The sequence below is a fragment of the Chelonoidis abingdonii genome, chromosome 14 (assembly GCF_003597395.2).
Source record: "Chelonoidis abingdonii isolate Lonesome George chromosome 14, CheloAbing_2.0, whole genome shotgun sequence".
In the NCBI taxonomy this organism is placed as follows: Eukaryota; Metazoa; Chordata; order Testudines; family Testudinidae; genus Chelonoidis; species Chelonoidis abingdonii.
In genome coordinates, this window is record NC_133782.1 from 18,409,402 (window position 1) to 18,428,987 (window position 19,586).

The following is a 19,586-nucleotide window of genomic DNA, read 5'->3' on the forward strand; positions in this document are numbered from 1 at the left end:
GCCATGAATTAATGTGAGTGTTTAATTTGAAATAATCTGTCTTTATTTAGAGGAAGAGACCTTTCTCCTGATAAAAAGTAGAAATAATTTCTGGTTCCAGGCATGAAACCAGTGTAATTTCCACCCACAGATCAGCAACAATGCTGTGAAAGCTATGTTAATATGAGACCATATTCGGAATGGCCTTGGTCCCAGGTGCAGTTCCATTGTAGAATACTCATAGGAGTACTGTAAATTGCTCAGGGGAGGGCTGCAAGAGAGTAGATCAGAATGTGAACATAGTGATTATGTCACTTTGGACCTGCCCTGGAATTTACTGGTATCTCAGCAGCCTTGCAGAGGGACTCCTCTGAGAGTAGTGTGGTGAGGTTATTTTAATGGCACCAGGGGTTCGGTGTGATTGGTTTTTACCCTGTGGATCCTGCCCTGCTCATGGCTTTACAGGCGTATGAGGTGTGTGTCCTGGGCTTAGCATTTTTCCTTTTTAAGATGTCTTATATTGAGAAAATGATCCTCAGTAAGGTGGTCCAACTACAAGAAACCCACGGCTCTTTATGGATGAGGATATTGTAGGCCTGTCCTCATTCATGGCAGCATTCTTCACATTCCATGTGGGTTACCCTGAGGTGAGCCTGTGAGGGACTAAATTTGACACACATCCTACTAGGAGTGCTGTAGACACAGGAATTGCCATACTGGTTCAGACAGGGTGGAGAGGGAACATCTGTCCCAGTATCCTGTCTGTAACGGCAGGTACTACTAGCTGCTTCAGAAGAAGGAACCCTGCAATAGGCAGTTATAAAGTAACCTGCCTCCAGGGAAAGATTCCTTCTGACTCCCACCCAATAGTTAAAAGTTGACATACCACAAGAGATGAGGGTTTTTATTCCTCTGCCTTGAGTAGCCAGGAGGACAGTGCAACACAGGTATGTATACTCTGTTATGAGCGTGCATGCCGCTGTCACAAGTGCAGTGCCAAGAGCTGAGGGGTTGCCCCTCTGAGTAGCTGCTATTTTAATACTGTTCTAGCCTTTAAAGGGACAATTTTAATGGGGTTCATTTATTAAATTGTCCTGGGGTAATGGAGAGTTATGCGCATGTTGGACAGCAATGCTTTATCTTAAATTATTGATATAAATTTACAATAGGCCTAACAATGGTTTAAAATATTTTTTATAATTATATTTAAATACAAATATCAAAAATAACTACTTCAAATTATATTCCATAACAGCTAGTCTTTAAAATTGCAAGTAAAATGCATGTCCATTTTGTTTGCTGAATTTGCATATGCTGTTACTCTGCCTCTCCACCTAAATACACTAGGCTTCTGTTCTTCTGTATATGTAATTACCTATTTAATTTGCCATCTGTGTGTGAAACTATCACAGTTGTGAACTCTCAAATGTATTTGTCCTGTTTAACAGGCATGGGTGCAATTATCGCCTGCAAAAAAAAAAACCCACCTATAGGGCAGAGATCATGTTACAATTTCACCTTGTAGCGATTTCTTCCTATTTTGTTTCATCGGAGAACACATTGTCACAGTTTTGACTTCTCCCCTTTTCATGTCACTGTAGTGGTTTTCAACCTCAGGTCTGCAGACCCCTGGGGTCTGCAGACTGCCTAAGATTTTCAAAGGGGTTCACGCCTCCATTTGAAATTTTGTAGGGGTCTGCAAATGAAAAAAGGATTTTAAACCATTGTGTTAGTAGAGAAGAGAACATGGGCCAGTGTTTTTACAGTCTGTATGGTGATATTGAAATGTATAAAGCATTGTCTCTGACAGGAAACAGTGAGATGTTGGTTTCCAGTTTCAACCAAATAGCTAAGAAGAATGGTAATGACTTCTTCCTTAGTAAAAGCCTGAAGCAAATTCCATCTGTGAATTTGTGATGACACGTTATAATAAAAGAAGCTTCCGTGACATGTCTGCACCAGAACCCCTATTGGATTTTTCATGTTAATTCTGCATATTGTTCCAAACCTTACCCAACAGGCATCACTGATGCTGGGTTATGAATGTGCTTATGAGCTGTATCCTGTAATTCTTATTTATTTAATCACGCACACAGAAACATAAAAGGGGAAATGTTGTTTTCTCAGTGACCCTAACTCTTCCAGGGTCTTTGGGCTTTGTAATATCACACAGATATTTAAAACTATCACAGACAAAACTGAATAGATTAAACTGGAAACAATTGACAATATACAGTACAGTATAACCAAGTGAAGGCACTTAAAAAATGTATTGTAAAGGGCTCGGAAAGTAGCTGGTTTCAAAGCTTTAAATTTGTTTTCTTTAAATTGGGTTTTGGCTGTCCCCTGCAGTGAAAAACAAACTGGACTAAAACTTTGAGATGGTTTGACCTATAGCAGCAATAAAGTGTGGGTTCTGGGTTTGGGGGAGAACACCTCAATTATTTAATTTTAAAAAACTCTTTAAAAAAATCTGACTGCTATAGCATCAAACTCCATAATATCCCCTATCTCCACCAGGAATCATCAAATATTTTTACTAATGCTAGGGCAACAAAACTAAACAACGTGTGTGCTGAGTTGTCAGGGAAGTAGTAAAAGCCCACTGATGGGGTCATATTTAACAGAACTGGATGAAGCCCTGGAGCATAGTTCTGCATTGGGTAGTGGTGGAATAGGTGATAGATTTTCCATGGAAATGATTATGCATATGAAGATACAATATTACCACTAAACAAGCTTGATTCAGTTATACTTTGGGAGCCCTGCATTTATATGCATTTCTTGGGACTGCTGGAAGTTTTTTGTATTGTGTGAAATCTTTTATATATTATTCGTTATATATTACATAACACAGTAAGTTATTTTCATTCCATAAGATTAAACATGCTGGCACTTCTTTGGTGGAAAAAGTAACTCTGCCTCCCCCCCGTAACTATTTTTAATATCATACACTTGTAGATTAAACTTAAAATGCAAAACATCAAGGCATCTAGCCTCAGCATTTAAAAAAAACCACCAGAGTTAATTATCTACTGGAATCATACAGAGCTGCCACCATGTAGTTGTTGGAAGTGTGGAGCACACCATGGGATTTTGTCTATTCCCTTAAAGTTATACAAATACTTAGTACTTTTTGTAGTCTGCTATTCACGTTGACTTGTTTTTCCACTGATGGCTATGTAAACAGGGGGAAAAGTCTATGAATCCGGGTGGGGAAGAACATTCAGAGGGGTGGAATGTGGCCCAGGCCAGCCCAGAGAGGGATAGGAAGGGAGCACCACTCAGCTCCACTCTGGTGCTGCCCCCAGTCCCAACCCTGACCTCAACTGCAGAACCGTTCCTGAGGGTGAATTACATTAGGGACAAGGGGGGATGTGACTTTAAAAGTTTGGGGATCACTGGTTTAAATTGATGTAATGACCTTTAGACTAAAAATTTTTTCATCATAATCCATCTTTCTCTTTCATGGTCAAACTAAGCAGTCCTTGTAAGAGAGAAGGCCCTTCTAGAGCATTACAGGACTTCCCTGTCAGTTTTCTCCAACCATCTCCAGTTTTAAACATAGGCATCTCTCCTCCTTGCTTCTTTTTTGGCTCTTTGAGAGATGTTTTGGTGAAGAGAGAGGAGATCGCAGCAGGTTATAAAACTGTCAAGCATGGGACTCCTCTGCAATGGATATGAGAAACTGTTCTAGACCCACGAGCTTCTGGTAGAGAAGGCTCCACTTCCTGCTCCTTGAAGTGTACGTGGTGCTCAATTATTTTTCGTGTCTCAAGATGGGTCCCTGAAGGAAAGGTGGTTTGTGAGATGGCTTGGACTGATCCTATCCCAGGCTTTGTTTAGCTAGTATAAAAAGTGGAAACGGATCTGGTAGTCAACTGAAGCCAGTGTAGGCTATGGGACACCATGATAAGGTGTGTTCTTTGGCTTGTCCTAGTGCGGAGAGGGCGTCATGTTGTGAATCATCTGAGAGGAGTGGAATAAATCATCTTGTCCAAGGTAGATGAAAAGAAAGTACTTCGAGTGACGTGATGTCTGGGTTTCAAGGATGATAATGAGACTAGCATGAACCCAAGGCTGTGCACTATCCTGACTGCAGGGAGGCAGATGCCCTCAACTGAAGATGTGGTCGTAGTAGTGTGTGTGTCAGTTCTTAGAAAGGCTTACTTTTTCCAATTGGCTCTGTTTCAATTTTTTCCTGGTTCAGTTTGTCAGCTGTTCTTCATCCAAGCAACTTTTTACACTGGGCTGGTATACACATGGAATGTATTTCATTATTGGCTACAAAAATAGCTATCTATTATAGAAAATGTGGTTGACAAAAATAAAAGAATGAAGAAATGGAGCAACTTTCTTCCTGTACTAGATTATCGACTGAGAAAAGAGGCTCAGTGAGATTAACTGGTTTTAAAAAAATCACTCTTAGAATTTATTATAATGGCTTGCATACATATTATAACCCATACTTATTCTCGCTGACTCTGCTGTGTTTGCACACCACCTCCCTTTTTTTACTGTTTATTACATAACTAAAAACAACTGTTACGTACAGTGCCATGCAAACATCTGTTCTCACTTTCGAGTGACACTGTAAATAAGAAGCATCAGCATTATCTCCTGTAAATTGTTTGTCTTAGTGACTAGCTGAACAAGAAGTAGGACTGAGTGGATTAGTAGGATCTAAAGTTTTACATTTTTGTTTTTGAGTGCTGATATGTTTAAAAAAAAAATTTAAAAAATGGAAGTTGCACTTTCATGATAGAGATTGCACTGCAGTACTTGTATGAGGTGAATTGAAAAATACTGTTTTCTACAGTGCAAATATTTGTAATAAAAAATACTATAAAGTGAGTGATTTCAATTACAACACAGAATACAATCTATTTTTAAAATGTAGAAAAATATCCAAAAATATTTACAATAATTTTAAATTGGTATTCTATTACTGCTATGATTAATTGACTATTTTTAATCTAGTTAATTTGTTTTGCTTTAATCGCTTGAATTAACTGCGATTGACAGACCTACACAGAATATAAACATTTTCTTAAGTTGTAATCACAGTTACTGTTGTACAGAGAAACTGCTTGATAGAAGTAGATATGCATGTGCTAATGTCTTTGATACCATTACATAATGGTAAAAGAATGTTGAAAAGTAAGCAGATTTGTGAAAGGTTTTCACAAAAGCAATATTGTATTCCATAATTGTATATAGATGTCAAAATCAATATGCAAAGCATGTGATTTAAAAGACAAGCACAGTTGGCATTTGAACATCAGTTTTAATTGAGGCTGCTCCTACATTCTGTATGCTACAAGAAAATTAACAGTAGTGTTGCAACCCTTCAAGAAAAATTACATGTATGAAAAGCGCTGGTTGAAAAATTAAATTCTATTACTGATCAAAGCAAAAATCTTAAACAAGTACTATACAGAATTAAATAGCAATGTTTTAAACAAGTTAACTGCAGACATATACTTCATATTATTACAGTGGACAAATTAATTTTAGATTACAAAGTGTACCAAAACTAATTAGAGTGGCGATGCTTCAGATTTACACTGATGCAAATGAACAGAATTTAACTCACCACTTAAACATGGAATTTTACATTATTAAAAGGGATACCTTCAAAAGTTGCCAAGTGTGACGACTTTGTTGTTGTTTTTGAACACATGGATAATTACTTTTCAAAAGATTAAATGAGTGTAACAGAATTAGGTTTAGCAGATTGTCTGATATTGTAGCCAGTCTTTTAACCTTCCTCCTCCAGTCACCAAGATTTAATGCTTAAGAGGAAGGTGAAATCTCCTCCTCTCCTGATTGAGCATTCAGCCAATTGTGCAGCAATTTACATGCCAACCCCTTCTGATCTCTGCAGATGATCAGCTTCTACCCTGAAGCATGAGATTTCCCTCAGATTATCTGCAACGTTGTTAATGGTCATAAGCTGATCTCACTTTTTTTTTAAATTAAAAATCTGCTGTATGATGTGCCTCAGTAATTTCCTGTGACCATGAATTGCTATGGCTGATGGGGTGACTACAAGGTGTATAAAGTGACATTTTCCTTTATCATTCTAATTTTACTTCTCTTTAATTTCATCAAGTGTCCTCTTGCAGCAGGAGTCACAAAATGGCCAAGCAGAGCAAAGAGGGGAAGCTCTACTCCCCTGCTTGGCTAAGTGTGGCCTGTGACAATCTAGCCTACAGGGAATAAACACAATAACCAGTGCACAGATCTTCTTGGGCTCTATCATCCTTTCTGCCTCTTTGGGCAGTGGGGACCAAAACTCAGTACTGCCTCCACCATGTCATTCCCCCCTCCCTTGTTTCAAGGAAAGTGTCTGTTATCAGAGGGGTAGCCATGTTAGTCTGGATCTGTAAAAAGTGACAAGAGTCCTGTGGCACCTTGTAGACTAACAGATGTATTGGAGCATAAGCTTTCATGGGTGAATACCCACTTCATCGGATATATTATTAGTTCAGGCTGAGTAGAAGGACTTCAGTGGGATTAATTATTGTAGTACCTTGTACATGTTCGCTTGATTCAACTGAAGTCATTCATTGACTTCAGTAAGAATTTTGCCTTAACTACTAAGTTAAAATAGTTTGGAAATATTTTTAAAGTTTTTTATTATACTTTAAAACACACAATGTAACTTTGGGTCTTCTCTGACTTCACTATGTCCCCTTTTTATATCCAATACATTTAAAAAATCCATCATACAAAAATGTATGCTTTTACAACATTTTAGGGGGACCCTTCCCAATGTCAGTTGACTAGAGAACATCAATTGTCTATGTAAAAATATTACATCTGTCTCAAACACCAATTTTGTTTGTTTGCTGGAGGTCTCAATACAGGGACTAAATCTAATCAACATTTTCTGTGTGTGAAATGGGGATACCACCGTCTTCTCACCTCACAGGGATGTTGTGAATATGAATTAATTGAATGTTTGTGAAACATTCTGATTATAGTAATGATGAGCACCACAGAAAAGCCCATGAGAAAATTAATAATACTGTCGCAGGGTTGGAGTAGTGTGCAGTAAATAAGGCATGAAGGCTACACATTGAACGAGGGGTAGTGGAGAAACAAAATACTTAATGAGCAGCTATTCAATAACTGCCACAGAGTCCCCGGGTGATGCTCTAGAACTGTTCCCCACAAAACCGGTCAGGACTTTGGGGAGCCTCCTCTACCTTGGAGCAGACTGTCTTCAGGGCAAGAAGCTCACATGGCTTCACCTTCCTGGGTCTGACCTTGGAACATTCAGCATATCCCCTCCACGCGCTTCCCACAGCAAGTCCGTCTAGGCGGGGTCCTGGGGAAGCCAGAGGGTCCTGCATGGACCCCCAATTTGCAGTCAGACATGACTCTTAGCCAGCCAGTAAAACAGAGGTTTATTGGATGACAAGAACATTAGTCTAAAACAGAGCTTGTAGGTACAGAGCATGGGACCCCTCAGCCGGGTCCATTCTGGGGCCCAACAAGCCAGACAACCCCATCTGCCCTCATTTCCTGTCCCCAGCCAGCTCCCAACTGAAACCCCCTCCAGCCACTCCTTTCTGGCCTTTGTCTCTTTCCTGGGCCAGGAGGTCACCTGATCTTTGTTCACCTTTAGCCATCCCCTTGCAGGGGGGAAGGGCCCCAGCTATTTGTTGTCAGGAGACAGTGTGTCAGCCATTTATGCACACTGGAGACTTAAGAAATGCATAGGAGAAACTGAGGCACACAGTATTCAGAGGCAACATTAAGAACAGTCCCACTTCATCACAATAAGCACCATTCCATAGGGCAGTGGTCCTGTGGAAAAAATAGTATATGATTGTGTAATTAAAAACTGCATTAGAATGTGTATACATGAGGGGCCAAATTAAGGTTGAACTGGCAAACTTAATTCTGATATTTCTTAACTTTTGAGTGCTTGACTTTGCAACCTTAATAGTGTTCTTTTAATGTAAATTGTGTGTAAAATATATATTGGGGATATCTGGAGTTTTAAATAACATTTTACTGCTCTTTGTCTTGCTCCTAAATATGTGCTTTTCAAAAAGCATGGGGATAGTTTGTAGAGCCTCTTTCAGTCATAAGGACATTGTATGCTCTGTAATATGTTAATTACTGATTTATGGTGCTCTTAATGTGCTCACTAAAATATTTACTAGTATTTCAAATGCATGTCCATGAAGTAATTATTATATGCAAATAGCCTGGGAAGCTTTAAGAACAGTCTGCATTCTCTTTAAAGCCATCCCGAGACACACTTTCCATTTTGTTTTACAGTGGAGTCCCTCTAATTTTCTATTTACTAAATTGCAAAGCCAGTAATACTCAGAAATAAACCGTTTTGTCATCCCAGTCTCATGAAAGATTTAAGAGCAGATGACAGATGTTGTTTCTGTGACATTGATACTTTATCAAATCTACTATTGTACTTTTACCAGTACTGTACTGCTATACTTCGAGCTCTAATTAAAATCAAACTACTCTTTGCAAATTAAATGAACATAGCACATTTCATGATGTGGTATCTTTGATATTTTTGATCATTTTACTCATTTAGTTGCAATTTTGTAAAGAGTCTCCCATTGATTTAGTGTGAATTAGTGAAGTTCCACTGCAGCATCTGATATAACACAAAAGTGGCTTCATGTTGAGATGTTTTAACATCTGCAGAATAATAATCAATAAGACATTCTAAGCCTGATGTTTGGTAATCACAATGGTCTAGACCACTGGTCTACAACCTTTTTACGCCCAAGATCACTTTTTGAATTTAAGGGCAACCCAGGATCTACCCTACCCCTTCCCCAAGGCCCCGCCCCACTCACTCCATCCTTCCTTCTCTCCATCACTTGCTCTCCCCCACCCTCACTCACTTTCACCAGTCTGGGGTAGGGGTTCGGGAGGGGGTGTAGGCTCTGGATTGGAGCTGAGGGCTTCTCAGTGTGGGAGGGGGCCCTGGGCTGAGCCGGGGGCATGAGGTTGGGGTGCAGGAAGGGGTGAGGGGAGCAAGCTCTGGGAGGGAGTTTGGCTGCAGGAGGGGGCTCTGGGCTGGGGCAGTGTTGGGGTGCAGGAGGAGGCATGGGGTGTGGGCTCTGGGAGGGGGCTCCCGGCTGGAGCAGAGTATTGGGGTGCAAGGGTGTGTGTCAGGGCAGGATCTTGGGGTGCAGGAGCAGGTATGGGATGCTGGCCCTGAGAGGGGGTGCAGGAGGGGGTTGGGGTGCTGGCCTTGGGAGGGGGCTCAGGGCTGGGGATTGGGGTCCGGCCTCTGGCCAGGCAGCAGTTACCTCCAGCGGCTCTCGGTTGGCAGTGCAGCATCACAGCCGCTAAGGTAGGCTCCCTGCCTAACCTGGCCTCATCCCCCTGCGGCCTTGCAGGGCAGGTGGCACATGACTCCTCGCACTGCCTCTCTGCAAGCACCGCTCATGCAGCTCCTATTGGTCACATCTCCCCATTCCCGGCCAATGGGAGCTTCAGGGGGCGGTGCTTGCAGGCAGGAGCAGCTCACAGAGAGATACCTGTGCTGGCTGCTTCCGGGAGCGGTGTGGGGCCGGGGCAGGCAGGAAGCCTGTCTTAGTGGCAGCCCTGGTGTGCTGCCAGAGATCGTGATCAACGGGTTGGTGACCACTGATCTAGACATAGCCAGCCGTTTATAACTGTGGAGAACAATGATATGTTTCAAGCATTTGGCAATTAATAACCCATTTTGGCAACAGTAGGAAGTAGCAGCATGTGTGTATCTGAATGATATAAATTCTTCCACATGTCAAACTACAGAACTGGAGTATGAATGCAATAATTGTAATTAAACATGTTGTTTATAATTATATTTTCCACATGCTGCTGTCAATGTATTGCAGCTTGTAAAGAAAAAGATTTTAAATATTTATTTTGCTGCAACTTGTTACTCTGTCTACATAAATATTAAGTGAAGTTCCAGGGGAAAAACACTTGACAATGTGACACATGTTGCTGAGGTTTAATCTTGGGATGATTATCTACAGGGAATAATTCTGAATTGTGCTTCAGATCTCACAACAACTTACACTTGTGACCAAATAAGTGGCAGAAGCATTTGTCATATACAGACCTTACTTCCACACAAGCTAATAACAGATGATCAGAAGGAAAATATGCATTTATTTTTCAAATACGCAATTTCTTTTTCCAATGACACTTCTTTTAAAAGGTAACTGGAATCTTAAAATAAAACTCTTAGCAATGTCCACTTTTCTAGTCACTGGTGAACGCATGGCACCGCAAACATGATCAAGAGTTTGTTTTATTTCCCCAGTTCTGCACCTATTACCCCACTGGCTGGGAGATTTATCAAATTGTATCCAAGCTGGAAAAGTTACTATTGTCTTCCCTGTTCATCACAGGTGTTATGGTTTACAATGTGACATATGTAATCTATCTGTGGGATTAATGTACCATGCTATGCAGTCCTAAAGCAATCAACTACTGTAATTCAATTATTGGCTGCTGAATTTTTCATAATATTTCTACAAATCTTAGCCATATATTCAGACTTTTTATTTCTCAGTACCATAGCTCATTCACATAGCAGTAGGTGTATTGAATGATGGACAGTTGATCTACATGAATTAAAGCAAGATATCTTGTAAGCCCCAGAGCTTTAAAATTCTTAAACAGATGCTAAGCAAGACTAGGTTGCCATGGAGAGATGATGGACCAATGCCAGTATTTTACTCCAAGTACTTTCAGCATTCCTCTGATTAGCAGGATGAACCAAGTCTTGGCTGTGAGGCAGAAGGATTGACCATCCTGCTGCCAGTTTGATGTTTTAATGATGCTTGTTTTTATTTATTTATTTATTGTAATAAACAGTGTCTCCAAAATGTATTCCATCAGCTTTATATCTCAGTAGAGCTGTCAGAATGCGAATGACAAGTACTGTGCATGAGTGCAAGGTGGTTCCTGACTTAACAGTGGAAACCTATCTGATCAAGGTCCAGGCTAAGGTGTAAATAATACCCTCTCAAAGATAAGCTCAGTGGTTCAGCTGGGTGATCAGATGCTACAGAGAGATAATTGTATATTTGAAAGAGAAGGCTTTTTTGATGCCATGCCTTTTGACCTTTGTGATAGACTGGAGGAATCAAGAATGTTATCATTCAAAACAATGTTTTTTCAAGGTCTGTGTCTAGCGTACTCACAAAAACTTAACACAAAAAACAGTACCAGTTAAACGTGTGGGCTAATGCAGAAAAGTGCTTTCAGCAATATGCTTGAATTTGAATTTGCTGGAATTGATGGAGGGTTGAGCAAATCTCCTCTTTCATTAAAGTTACCAGGGACCCATGCTGTGGTCAACACAGCCTTCAAGAACCTTGATCCTTAATAGCAGACCATCCTCTGAGACTACAGAACAAATGAATGCAGCTCATGTCCTTATTTTTCCATTGTGTTGAAGCTGTACTTTCTCTGTTTAGATAATGGGGAAAATGAGAACTTGACCTATAATTTGCAAGTCTTGTGGTCCCACGTTTGCAGTGGTGGATATCAAAGTTTATGTTCTGGGTTTAACATACTTTGTGGTTTGTTTCCTTTTCAGGCTCTTCCTTCCACATCGAGCTCCTACCTCAGCCTGGAAACAGAAGTTAAGACCCTTGTCTTTTCCTACCTGCATGCTAGCCAAGCCACTCCAGGGTACTCCTTTTCTGAGTGATGAGTTGAAGGTATATAACAAAAACTGTACCAGATGAAAAAGAAAAGGGATTCTGTGTTAGAGGATGTTTGTTTTGTCTTATAACAGCTTGGAAGTGTTTTGGATGAGGTGGGAATAAAATCCTTCTACTTTGTTAGCTGAGGGGGTTAGGAAGCTAGTGGTGGGATTGAGAGCAAAAAAGCACCAGATTCAGTAAAGATGTGATCTAATTTGGCATTTAGAATGTGGAAGTTCACCATACTGCTAATTCACACTTTTACCTGACAGGGCTTAATATATACATATTCTATTGTCCAATATACTGAGAGGTAGCAGATTTCTCTTCTAAAAATGGCTGCTTGCCTCCTTTCATGGCTGGACTGAAGGTCTGAATGATCCTGACTACAGGAGCTATCTGGAAAGGGCAAGAATATATCAGAAATTATGGAATGAAAACACCAGTTAAGTCACCCAATCCATTACCTTGCTCAGGTTCTAGTCAACCCCCTGATTACAGTAACTTTTCCTAGTGCTTTGTCCAGCATACAGTAGCTTCAAATGTCTCAGGTGATGGGGTTTCCATTTGAGGGGTCTATTCCACATTGTGCCCTGATATTCAGCCGAAAATTCGTATTCCTTGATTCCCTCTCTTCATAGGTCAGGCACGGATCCTGCACCCATTAAAGCCAGTCAAGGGTTTTGTCAGTGTTTTCAGTCAGAGCAGGAGATGGTCCTTGGAGCTTTAAGGAGAGCAATGCATGATTCCTGGCCAGGCTATCTTCTCTGTCAGGACGCAGAAAGTTCCTTGTGTCCTCTCTCACCCCTTTGGGCACTTGTACAGAGCCAGCCATGGTCTGGGCCTAAGTCTAATCAGCTCCATTAATTGCCTTAATCACCTTTTTAATTGCCATGCTAAGGTAGTTAGTCACTTGGTAAAGCACAGATGAATCGTCCTGCTGAAATTTATGAGATTGCTCATGTGAGTAAACTACTCATCAGTATGTGTAAGAAGTTCATAATTTAGCCAACTAGTATTAATGGTTTCAGTGGATACCAATGATATAAAGCTAACAAGCCTCTACCTGCCACAAATACCAAACATAAAAATGCACATACCTGCCTGTTGCAAATTTTTTCTCCTGCTTTCCCCTCATAGCTGAAGTTAAATTGGAACAAAGGGTTTCCAGGTTTGTTTCAGAAGGGGAATTGGAAACTCTGCTACACTTGTATAAGCTGTAAAGTCTATGAAACATTCCTCCTAGACATTGATAAATCTATTAGCAAGGGAGAACCGTGAAAAAGTCTGCTTTTGGATTAGAGTAAGCTGTCAAAAATAAAAAAAAGCTGCAAATACACTGGTGCTAACACTCCAAAAGAGCCCTGATGTGTGAAGCTGATGAGAATCTTTTGCTACACTCGTGGTGTAGCAGTGGCTTAGGGGATAAACAATTACTGTAGAGTATACTGGTGGGAGTCTTGCATTGAATAAACAAAACACCAAGGCTGGAGTGAACCACAGTATTCTAGATAATTCATTGGGTAGAGAAGTAGTGTCGCTGTAGTGTGGGTAGCCAATTTGCTTCAGCTGTAACTTGTATTGAAAGTTAACTAAACAATATCACACATAAACATGCTTTGATTATCCTGAGAAAAATGTCTGTTTCCAAGTACTAGTTTCAAAATGTCATCTGGACCAAATCCCGTTTTTGGAAGAATTGTTTGAGAAGTAGATTGCCCAATATATTTTTTGCCAGAACAGATGCCGTCACTGTGAATATTCTGCTTAATCTCTGCTTGTATTATTTCACTTGTGAATGACTGGAAATGCTGTTTACATCTAGCAGAGATCATTTCTGGGTCTCTTACTACTTCAAGCAGCCTGATTTCAGTGCTGCGCTGTACAATATGTCTCTTCAGTAAGAGCATTGTTACATGCTGTGAAACCAAAAAGTGACTGTAACGTCCTGACTGGTGTGGGTTTGTTGCTGACTTGGGTGAAAATGAAAAATACACCTGTTACAGTGGATACATAGACTTCATGTGTTTGAACCCTTTGTTGAACTCCTTTTTGCAGTAGTGGGTTTTGATAGAATATATATTGCAACCTACGAACAAACTTACCAAACATTCTAATTCATTATGGTTTTTCAAGCGTTTGACTACAAACTCTGAAAAATAGTCATTGAGGGACTGACCCTGCAAACTGTTGAGCACTCTCCATTCTCATTTAATTCAGTACTCATTCCCTTGCAGGAAGGGCAAATATATAACCATCCTAAAACAATGTTTAGTACAATAGCTTAATAAACCACTTACTTTAGAACAAGACTATTCATTTTAAAGTTTTCAGTGTCTTCATATATTCACTAGGCTGCTTCCTCTTGGCATCTGTTACCATTGTACTAGCACTTAAAATACAATTTGTTGTCCTGAGTTGGATATTAAAATCACACTGATATAGATAACACTCTTAACATCACAGTGAATAAATTATCTGTTCTTGGAAAAATGTAATGGATTTTATATTTTAGCATTGTCATGGTACAATTCCCCACTCAGAACCTTAGCGTCCAAGAGATGGGGTACCAGCATGAATTCCTCTAAGCTTGATTACCAGCTTAGAACCTGTAGCGCTGCTACCAACCAGGAATTCCAGTGCCTGGTACACTCTGGTCCCCCCAAAACCTTGCCCGGGTCAACAAGAAACTGTACCAGGAGTTGACACAAAGAGAAAATGGGATTCTGTGTTAGAGGACCATGTTTGTTTCTGTCTTATAACAGCTTGGAAGTGTTTTTGGATGAAGGGTGGGAATAAACATCCTTCTACTCCTTGTAGCTGAGGGCGGTTAGAGGGAAAGCGAGTGGTAAGGGATTCTGGAAAGAAAACATTGCGGACCAGATTCAGTAAAGATGTGGACTAATTTGGCATTTAGCAAAGGGGAACGTTAACACATGAGTACTGCTATTTCAGACCTTTTAACCTGACAGGGCTTAATAAAGCGAGTAGTCTAGGTCTATGTCAGGCAATTAGCACTCGAGAGGTAGCAGATTTCTCTTGCTAAAAACTGGCGCTTGCCTCCTTCATGGGCGCCGATCTCTGGTGGAGAAGTATGAAATAGGAATACTGACTACAGAGCTAATCTGGAAAAGGGCAAGGTAATGTATATTGGGTCGGAGAAGTATGGAATAACGTAATAAGTTAATCAGAAACCAGTTAAGATCACCCAATCTCAACCGGACTGCTCAGCGTTCGTAGGATCGACACCAAACCCCAACTTGATTACCAGATGAACTTTTTCTTAGGCTTGTCCAGCATACAGTAGCTTCAATGTCGCGGGTAGTGTGCGTTTCCATTTGAGGGGAGGTTATTACAGCACATTGTCGCCTGATATTGCGAGCATCCCGGGAGAAAAGGCGGTGTATTCCCTTGATAATCCTCTCTGCAGTAAGGTCAGGAGCACGGATTGCGCTTGCAACCCATTTAAAGGGCCACCAGTCGAAGAGTTTGGTCAGTGTTTTTCAGTCAAGCAGCAGAGAATTGGCGCTCCATTGGAGCTTCTAAAGGTAAAGAAGCACAATGCATTTGATTCCATGAGCCAGAGGAACTTCCCTTCTCTGTCAGTGAGGGTCAGAAAGTTTATGTGTCCTCTTCTCCGACCTTTGGGCACATGGTACGAGAGCCAGCATGGTCTGGGCTAACGTCTAATCAGCTCCATTCATCCTGCATTAATCAAGAACTCGAATTTCTTTAATTGCCAATGGGGCGAAGAAGTAGTAGGAACAACAATGTATAGTTAGCAGCAGATCGATCGCGGCCTCTGCAGTAATTTTATGAGATTGCTCATGTGAGTAAAACTACTCATACAGAAATGATTGTAAAAGAAGTTCATAAGGGTAAAGCACAACGTAGTATTAGAAGGGTTGTCGTGATATTCCCCATCGATATAGGGAAAAGCTAGACACAAGTAACCTCTACACTGCCAGCCAATACAAACATAAAAATGCACATACCGTGCCTGCTTAATGGCACTAATTTTTTCTCCTGCTTTCCCTCAAGCGAGTTAAATGGAACAAAGGGTTTCCAGGTTGTTTCAGAAAAAGGGACATTGGAAACTTACTGCACACTTGTTAACTAAAGCTCGTAAACGTCTATGAACACATTCCTCCTAGACATTGAATAAATCTATTAGCAATGGGAGAACCGGAGAAGAAAAAGTTCCTGCTTATTGGATTAGGATGGGCAAGGTAAGCGTCAAAATAAAAAAAGCTGCAAATAGCACTGGTGCTTCCGGCAAAGCACTGGAACCTTAAAAGAGCAACTGATGTGTGAAGCTGCATGGAAAATGGGCTTTCGGCCACACTTCAGGCAGGTGGAGTGAGGCAGTGGCTATAGGGAGTGGGAGATTCAAAACAGTAACTCAGTTACAGGATTATACCTCGATGTGGGAGATTTCACCTTCAAGCAGGGGTCGAATAAGTTTCAGCAGCCTGGAACTACAACCAAAGCGCTGGAGTGACACACAACCTGACCTTTCTGACAAAAAATGGAGTAAGATAAAACAAGTTGGTTTTTTCTCGTGGACCCTGACGGCTAGGAGATAATTCATTAGGATAGCAGAAGTAGTGTGCGGGAGTACGGTGGGGTAGCCCACACTGGGTCTTATTCAGCTGTAACTTTGTATGAAAGTGAACTAAACAACTCATACAATTAAACATGCTTTTTGAGATTATCGCCAGAGAAAGGGAATGTCTGTTTCCAAAGTAACTAGTGCTAAATTTGTCACTGCGATGGATCCTTATATATCTTGTCTCGGAAGAACTTGCCACTATTGAGGTGAAATGTAGATGCATTTAGTTCATCTCTTTGCACCAGATTAACAAGAGTGACGGACAGCTGAGGATATGGGCGGCTAAGGATCGGGCCGCGATATGGTATTCAAGTGGAAATTGACAGTTGACGAGTCTAGCAGGAGAGCATTTTCGGGTCTCTACTACTTCAAGCAGAGCCTGGCCCTAGATTTGCATGCGGTCTGCGCGGTACAATAGGTCTGGCTGCACGCAACGAGGCGAGTTGAGTTTTGGTACCAGACACTGGGACACTCCTGCAAAAGTGACTGTAGTCTGACTGGTGGGGTGTTGCTGACTTGGGTGAAAAATGAAAATACACATGTTTACAGTGGGGATACATAGACTTCCATGTGTTTGAACCCTTTGTGAACTCTCTGTTTTGCCAAGTAGGGGTTTTGATAAAATATATATTGAACCTACGAACAATAACTTCCAAACATTCTAAATTCATTATGGTTTTCAAGCGTTTGACTACAAACTCTGAAAAATAGGCATTGAAGGGACTGACCGCAAACTGTTGAGCACTCTCCATTCTCTTAATTCAGTTACTCATTCTTGCAGGATAGGGCAAATAGTATAACCATTCCTAAAACAATGTTTAGTACACTAGCTTAATTAAACCAATTACTTTGAAACAAGACATTCATTTTCAAAAGTTTTCAAGTGTCTTCATATTATTCACTAATGGCTGCTTCCTCTTGGCATCTGTTACCATTGGTACTAGCATCTTAAAATACAATTGTTGTCCTGAGTTTGGATATTAAAATCACACTGATATAGATAGATCACTCTAACAGCACAGTGAATAAATTATCTGTTCTTGGAAAAATGTACTGGATTTATATTTTAGCTTGTCATCGGTACAATTCCCCAACTGTCAGAACCTTAGCGTCCCCAAGAGATGGGGTACCAGCATGAATTCCTCCTAAGCTTGATTACCAGCTTAGAACCTGTAGCGCTGCTCCCAACCAGGAAGTCCAGTGCCGGTAACCTCTGGTCCCCCCAAAACCTTGTCCGGGAAACCGCAAGACCAGACCGATCTGATCTTAACACAAGGAAAGAACATCCTTGCCCCCAACCGTTGCCTGCTCCCGAGGCTTCCCCTCCTGGTTAATCCTGGGAAGATCATCTGTGATTCAAAAAACCCTTGAATCTTAAACAGAGAGGAAAATGCACGCTTCCGCCCTGCCCCTTCTCCTCCCCTCCCAGACTCTCCCTGAGAGAGACAGTAATTCTAACACAAAGAGACAAAGTAGCCTCTCGCTCCCCATTCCCTCCTTTCTCCCACCAAAGTGCCCGTGGTGAATCAGACACCGCCTGCCTGGGTCTCACCAGATTTATAGAAAACAATCAGGTTGCCTTAAACAAGAACTGTTTTAATTAAAGAGGAGAATATAACAGTAAAAATATCTTTGTAAATGTTTAAGATGATTAGGTATAGGTTTTGTTTAGCTAAGGCACTGGGAATACCTCCAGCCTAAGTTTAGTACGAAAACGTAATTAAAATCCTTTCAGCAAAATACAAATTTGAACTCCTTCCAGCCAAATGCACATTTGCAAATAAAGAAAACAAACATAAACCTAACTCGCCATCAACCTAGTACTTACTATTTGGAATCTATAAGAACCTGTATTAGGAAGATTGGAGATAAACCTGGTTGCACGTCTGGTCCCTCTGAGCCCCCAGAGTGAACAACAACCAAACACTAACAGCACACACAGAAACTTCCCTCCCTCAAGATTTGAAAGTATCCTGTCCTCTGATTGGTTCTCTGATCAGGTGACAGCCAGACTTACTGAGCTTGTTAACCCTTTACAGTCAAAAGAGATATAAAGTACTTCTGTTCTGTTAACTTCTACTATCTGTTTATGACAAGCATATTTGATGTCTTTTAACCAGAGTTTTCTTTAAAATTATCTCCAACTTATACACACAATTTAAATAATTTATTTGTAACATTGTGTTTGAAAGTGAGTTCTTTATACATATTTTGTTAGAGGCACAAATATATAGTATCTGATGCTCAGGTGCTCTAGTGGAGTGGAAATTAAAACTGCAAAGTGTGTATTCTAGTATGAAAACAAAAGATAAGCAGATGTGAAAAATGCCAGAAAGGTACATTAGACACCACTTGCTGCCACCCACCAATTCACCCTTGTCCTGTTCTGGAGGAAATAGAAGACAAATCCTATCAAACAATGATGAAATTACTGTTCGTATAGCACTACTGAGAAGGTTTTTGCCAGCTAGGGTTGCCCCTGGTAGTAGCCAAGGACAAATGGGATGGGTCCAAATAGATCTCCTCCTTTCTTTAATTCCTATGATTCTGTGGTGCATTGTAAAAAACAAGAAAACACCATTACAGAAAATAGTTTTTTTTAAAAAAAAACAAAAAAACTTTCCTTTGCAAAGTTTATAATCCCAAATTGGGAACAAAGCACATGCAAATAAAATTTAAATCAAAAGTTTTGAGAAACCGTATCTCCCTCACAGGGTTGGTTGCATGTTTCCTAGAGCAGCTGATAGTATTCTACATCTCATTTTCCCTGCACTATTTAGATATTGGAGCTCCCAAACAAATGTAACACCTGAACTAGGGACTTTTTAATAAAGGAGGAGCTGATGTCAGACCATTCTTAGGGTTGCATAAGAATTTTCTGTTTTACAGGGTCCTTGCCACAGTGCTTCATGTTTTTCAGAATCCTTCTGTGTAAATATTCCATGGGGAATTTGAACCAAATTCCAGCCACTAATTTAATGTGTGTGTGGAAATGATCTCCAGGGTTTATTTTATGTTGTTGGTTTTTTAGGAATTTTGGAAAGACTGGAATGTCAAAAAGCTTGATTTTCCTAGTTTTACCCCATCCACATTTACTGCCCCTGCAACTGCTCAGCCGTAATATTGTGACATGAGAAATAGTCAGCCACTCATCGCTCCTTCCTTCCATTTCATTTGCATACTTGGGGAGAGTTAGTATTGTCTAGTTCTCATGGCAGCAGCTGCCTTTGCTAACTGACTTATCTAAGGCCACGTCTAGACTATGCGCCGTATCGGCGCGTTAAAATCGA

The 19,586-nt window shown here is 40.6% G+C and overlaps 1 protein-coding gene across 1 annotated transcript in view; it reads left to right on the forward strand.

The window, feature by feature from the left end:
* Positions 1–11,615: 11,615 nt before the first annotated feature.
* Positions 11,616–19,586, forward strand: part of SULF2 (sulfatase 2) — a 191,160-nt gene continuing 183,189 nt past the window's right edge. The window contains exon 1 of the mRNA XM_032767360.2: positions 11,616–11,699. The gene's annotated coding sequence lies outside the window, so the exon portion shown is untranslated. The remainder of the gene's footprint in view (positions 11,700–19,586) is intronic.